General features: G+C 30.9%; 1 long non-coding RNA gene across 1 annotated transcript; it reads right to left on the bottom strand.

Moving 5' to 3' along the window:
• Nucleotides 1–200: 200 nt before the first annotated feature.
• On the bottom strand, nt 201–851 carry LOC149556723 (uncharacterized). Its single transcript, XR_016352373.1, has 3 exons — nt 735–851; nt 514–594; nt 201–441 (listed from the first exon to the last, which is right to left on the bottom strand). It is a non-coding gene; the product is annotated as an uncharacterized LOC149556723 (long non-coding RNA).
• Between the last annotated feature and the right edge of the window lie 4,575 nt (nt 852–5,426).

The following is a 5,426-nucleotide window of genomic DNA, read 5'->3' as shown; positions in this document are numbered from 1 at the left end:
TTCTAACAACTGCCTGACTATTCTAATAGGAAAGGGGTCCATCGAGCCATCACTATGTCACATAAAATAAAGATCATGAAACTCTACATAGTGACAAGGTGACCACTCTTGATCATAAAAGACTTGACAATGGGGAAGTTGTGGGCCCATGGAATATTAAAGTACATAGTCACTTAGGAAATATATCATAGCCTAAAGCATAACATGAAGCATTTTTTGTGCCACTTTATTTGGATTTTCAAATATGTGAACATTACCATGTTCAAATTCAAATATGATAATTTTGGTGGGAAGGCAAAAATGATCAACAATTCACATGAATCATTTCTTTTTCCTTTTTTTGTAATTCCCTATATTTTTGTAGAGGCATATCCATCTCATCATCAATATGTCTTCTCACCTACGGATGTGTACTTGATGTTCTTTGCAAACATTGGTCCTCTGCAATAACAAAGTTAAATTTTAAAAAATTGAGAGTTTAAAGATTGTAAAGAACATTGTACTACTTTTTACCTTGTCTAACCACATCATCTTGCCTGCCCATTGGCTTGGACCTCAACATGCTCATCAGGAACAACCTCTACATCTCTACAACTGCAATACAAGATGTTTTCTTAATCCCAAAACATTATAGTTAAATTTTTATTACTAAAAAAAATTCAATTTAAAAATGTTTACTTGTATTAATAATTCAGAAATCAAAAATTGAATAGAAAATGTTTACTTGTATATACATTGATATTATTCTTGATCCATCTCATCATCAGGATCATCATTGTTATCAACATTGTCACCGCCACTATCCTAGTCATCATTGTTGTCATTGTCACCACAACCACCACCACCACCACCATCATCATCATCATCCTCATCATCATGATCAGTAGAAGTATCATCATTGTGATTAGTAGAAGCATCATCATTGTGATTAGTAGAAGCATCATTTTCTTTAGGGGTATCATCGACTAACTCTTGATCATGATCCACTTCTTCCTCTTCCTCAATATCTTCTTCTTCCATTTCATTATACAATATCAAACTTCCCTTTAGATCATGTCTATAAAAAAATGACCAACCCGGTTTATGTGAAACCTTTGAGTAAAATACCTACTCACATTGGCTTGGAAGAACATAGGGCTCATCCCATCTAGCTCCAAAAAACCTTGTATTAATCATTAGAAATCCATTCTCATGCTCAATAATAGTTCTATCAAGATCATTTTGATTGAGTCATAGTTTGTACCATTTGACAATGAAGAGAACTAATTTGAAGGAATTAAAGTCACAATCAAGTATATCAACCAAAATGCCATAGTATTGATTTTGAGATTGGTGAGGATGTAAGTCATTTCTAGATAAAATATTGGTTTCCTAGAAGATTGCACTTATCCTAGAATCAAAATTTTTCTTCATGTCATATAAATCTTTGATGCAAAATTTATAACCATTATAGAAAAAAGTCTTGTATTGTTTCACCTACAATAATGTCAAACATATATAAATTATTCTATCATGAGTTCAAAAATATACAGTTTATTAACAAACTTATAAGTACCTAGAGATATCTTAAACCATATGCTAAATCTATTTCCTTTTGAGTAACATTGGGATCTCTATTAAAATAAGTTTTTTTTAACCAATGAAGACATAGATTCCCATTTTTATCCATTATCAAAATGTTGACATTGTTCAATCCATACTATCATCCATTCTTGATTATCTGCAATAAAAAAATGTATTGCATCCCACTCTTTAGTAGCTATACAAAAAGAAATAGATGACATAGAACAAATTTATCTGCACATATAGTTTTGAAAGAAATAGTTGTTGTAATTAATCTATATATCTACACATATGGTTTTGAAAGAAAAATTTTGTGTAATTATTGTGTATATCTACAAAAATTTTGGACATGTTATACTTAATGTTTATATCTAGACATATAGTTTTGAAAGAAAAATTTGGTGTAATTAATGTGTATATCTACAAAAATATTGGAATGTTGTACTTAATTTTTATATCTTCACATATGGTTTTGAAAGAAACATTTGACATTGAAACAACATAAAGTTTTACAAAATTGATGTTTCACAAGAAAATGCACTTGAAAAACTATTAGTTTAGAAGCAAGAACATGGTGTTGAAATAGTACACAAAGTGCTTGACATGAGAGGTCCACAAGTGAGGGTGTTGACAAATCTTGAAAACTTGAATGTTGAAATAAAAAATATCAAGGATCAAACACTTATGCCAGAGTTACAACACAATGTGAAGTTGAAAGCTATCTATAGACACACAAAAATTGGCAAAGACCTAAATTATGCAATTTCAATCAATCATTGCAAATTAAGGAGGAAATCAGGGGAAAACAATAAACTTTAAAATTAAGGATTGAATCAAGTCATTAATCAATTAAATCATCTATAAAATTAATAAGACCTAAATCAACTTCAAAAGAGGAGAAAAACAATTCAAAATCATAAGATGAAATTCAAAAAGAAGAGGGAAAAAGACAAACTTTTGAAAATAAATGGAACTTTATTAAATCAATGAATCCATTTATCCTCACAAAATAAAAATCCTCCTTTTATAATATAAAGAATTGAGAAAAATCCATGTTTAGCCTCAAATAAAGACTTTTGGGCTCCTTCTTTTGTCTTTTATTAGACATTTTAGTTGAAAAAGATAAATCCACATTTAGCCTCAAAACAAGACTTTTGGGCTCCTCCTCTTGCCTCTTATGAGACATTTTAGTTGAAATAAAAGCCACATTGAGCATCCAATCAAGACTTTTGGGCTCCTCCTCTTGTCTCTCATAAGACATTTTAGTTGAAAAAAAAAAAGACACATTGAGCCTCCAATCAAGACTTTTGGGCTCCTCCTCTTGTCTCTCATGAGATATTGTAGTTGAAAAATAAGAAGCCCACATTTAGCCTCAAATCAAGAATTTTTGGCTCCTACTCTTGTCTCTTATGAGAAATTTAAGTTGAAATAAAAGCCACATTGAGCTTCCAATCAAGACTTTTGGGCTCCTCCTCTTGTCTCTCATGAGATATTTTTAGTTTCACTTCTATCCACTAGTTAAAGGTAAAACCCAAATTCTTACCTCAACCCCTTCTAAAATCTTATAAATAGAAGGATAATTCAAGAGAAAAGGGACCAAAGTTTTAAGAATCTACATTATAGGCATATTCAAAGTTGTCATATTGAGCATAACAACATTGTTATTCTAGCAAGTTTATGCCATTTTGATATCATTTTAGTTTAGTTTTCATGTTATTTAGCATCATCTTAACACATGTTTAGCTCATTGCATGTTCATTTTGATAGCATTCTAAGACTTTTTATTCACATGTAATCAGCATTTTCATCTTAGATCTTGCATACATATTGATAGATTTACATTTTAAGCATACTTCTCATTCTAGAATTGTCACTGAGATCCTAGTCTAAGAGTAGTTTTAGTGGTTGTAGTTAGAGAAACATGAGATGTTCATAGAGTTTACATTTTGACAATGATTTCTTGGATTTAGTCTAGTTGATTGTCATTTTATCTGCACTCTGCATCAAGGTTTCATGAACACATGAATATTCGATGTACACTATCAAGGATCAAACACCTATGCCTCTTGTCCTCTATCCCCTCCCTCTTCATTCCTATATTTTGTGACTTCTTATCACTCTCTCCATTCTTCTTCTTGTTTTGGCCTTCTTGTTTTCTTGAACATTCAAGGAGTTTTTCACATGATCACCTTGGAAATAACATCTGCATTTTCTTAAACTAGCATATCCTAATATCTTAAAAATTTTGGGTTCTTAGATTTTTTCATTTGAAACATTTTATTATTTTTTGTGTACATTATTTAATTATCTTCTTTCTCCTTTAAAATTTTGTGTGCATGGGATCTGTAAAGAAAACAAACTTCTCATAAGATTATTACACTCTAATTTATTGCATTTAAGATATTAAGATATAAGTATTTTTCATGATCACCTTGGAATTTGTCATGTGTTGCACCTACATTTTCTTTTCCATTTCTTATAAGAGTATTTCAAGGTTGGAAACCACTTCAAAATCCTTTGCATGGTTTAGAGGTAATGCCATTGTGGTAAAAGCTTCTACAAGGGAATGAGCCTTATGATTATGACATTTACATAGAAGTATCAATTTCTTCTTCAACTCCTTTCACTCAACTCTTCACTGAAGTTATTCTTCCAATAGTAAGAATATTTGCTACAAATTCTTGGAAGCCAAGGGACCCTAAACTTGTGCTACATTTTCTAGAGACATGTGAGAAGTTACTACTAGATTCAATACTTCATAACATTTTGGACCATATAGTGCTACCCAAATTAATAGCAGCAATAGGTACTTGGGATCCTCGCAGGGAGACTATGCCAATACATGCATGGTTACATTCTTGGTTTCCATTGTTGGGCTAGCGTATGGAGCCTTTATATCCAACTACTCATTACAAGTTGGGGAATGCACTTCATGCTTGGCATGCAAGTGATGCATCTATATATGCAATTTTATCACCTTCAAAAACTATATTTGATCTTGCTAGCTATGAACAATTGATTGTTTAAATATTTTCAATTGAAAAATTATTTCTCCATCTTCAAGTAACCTAAATCCTTGCTTCTCCCAGCTATGTTGTTTCTCTATTGTTATATATTCTATAATAGATTTTCTATTTTTTCCTCCATGTTTTTATGATGCATAGAAAAGCCCATATCATCTTAGGATAATACTAAGGAAAGTAGTTTCAAATATATAAATAAATAACTCAAAAAGGAGTTCAATTAAATAAATAATTTGTGTGTCTAGTGCTATTTCATGAAATAATAAACCAACTAATCGTCATATATTGTTAACAATCAAAGTATGTGCAGAGTAAGATCTTGGCACATAAAATTGAAGCAAAAAATAGAGGGAACAAAATTCAAATTGGGAATCATATAGTATCTAACTATAATTATGAATTAAACATAATATCAAATACAACCCTATTTACAATGTAATATCATTATGTATATTTTGTTAGTCCACACCAACATCAATAATGTTATTTTTACTATAAAAACTTTTTGTTTCTCAATAACCTTTTTTCTTTTTTAAATTTGGGAAGTAATCCCCTTGAATTGGGCATACCATGTTTTCTATCCAAGTACTATTAGGACAAGCACAAACAACTCCTAGAGTATTTTTTCATAGACTCAGTGGATATTCATGCACATCCAATTCAAAAGTTGCTACCATTAGATCTATATATTTCCTATAATCATATAAGAGTTTGGTTTATGGTGCTCAAGCCATGAGCACTCTAAGCCTTATCTTATCCCAGATGTCAACTACGTACATTCTATGCATCCTTTGATTAAATCAGAAAAAAGACTTAATCCACACATGCCTTTCAAGAATC

This window comes from Cupressus sempervirens, chromosome 5 (assembly GCF_028749045.1).
Source record: "Cupressus sempervirens isolate cs-2001-9-10 chromosome 5, ASM2874904v1, whole genome shotgun sequence".
Taxonomy (NCBI): Eukaryota; Viridiplantae; Streptophyta; class Pinopsida; order Cupressales; family Cupressaceae; genus Cupressus; species Cupressus sempervirens.
Note: the sequence above shows the minus strand (reverse complement) of the source record. Positions and strands in the feature narration are given on the sequence as shown.